Source organism: Ahaetulla prasina, chromosome 1, assembly GCF_028640845.1.
Source record: "Ahaetulla prasina isolate Xishuangbanna chromosome 1, ASM2864084v1, whole genome shotgun sequence".
Lineage (NCBI taxonomy): Eukaryota > Metazoa > Chordata > Lepidosauria > Squamata > Colubridae > Ahaetulla > Ahaetulla prasina.
The window spans coordinates 11,414,571-11,415,390 of record NC_080539.1 but is presented as its reverse complement, the minus strand read 5'-3'; positions in this window follow the sequence as shown (position 1 = coordinate 11,415,390).

The following is an 820-nucleotide window of genomic DNA, read 5'->3' as shown; positions in this document are numbered from 1 at the left end:
AAAAGGGCTGGAGAAATTCCTGCTTTTTTCAGCAGAGATAAGTTTGTTGTGTTCAAGTGCCCTCTCCTGGTCAGTAGACTAGTACCAATAAATGCCTGGCACGTGGCTTGAACCCTTGAGAAGAAGAGAAAACAATCTCCAAACTGTAAAGCTGATTCTTCTGGGTCTCATTTTAAAGTAGCAGAAGTTGGAAAAGCCAAATAAAACAATCTACTGGAGTTGAGTTGCTAATAAATTCAAATAAAATATAAAATGTATTTTAAAAAGGGCAGCACAACCTAGATGGGAGTGGGATAGAAGGGCTTGTTTATTCTTTGTGTATCTGCTTTCAAAGAGTTAGGAGATTTTAAAAAATCATTTTCTGAAGATGTATTAGGAACATAGGAGTAAGCCCCACTGAATTTAACTGAGACTTTATCTAATGCGGTCTGAATCTCTATCCCTCTGTTGCATACCAGTGTTTCTCAATTCAGCAATTTTAAAATATGTGGACTTTAACTCCCAGAATTCCCTAGCCAGTTTATGGGAATTCTGGGAGTTGAAGTCCACACATTTTTAAGGATGCTGAGCTTGAGAAACACTACTTTATTATACTTTCTTATTGGGAATAAATCCCACTAAATTCCATTCATAAGTGCGTGCCTGCATAGGATTACAGGGCGAACTATTTCTTTAAGTCCTCCGAATGAAAACCGGAAGTCTTATACCGCTCTTGATTATCGCTCAGATTAAGAAGGACGGAAGGGTGACTCTCTCCCCTATCATCTCTATGGCTGTTTTCCGCGTCGTTCTCCTCTTTCCATTGGTCCTTCGAGTTCCC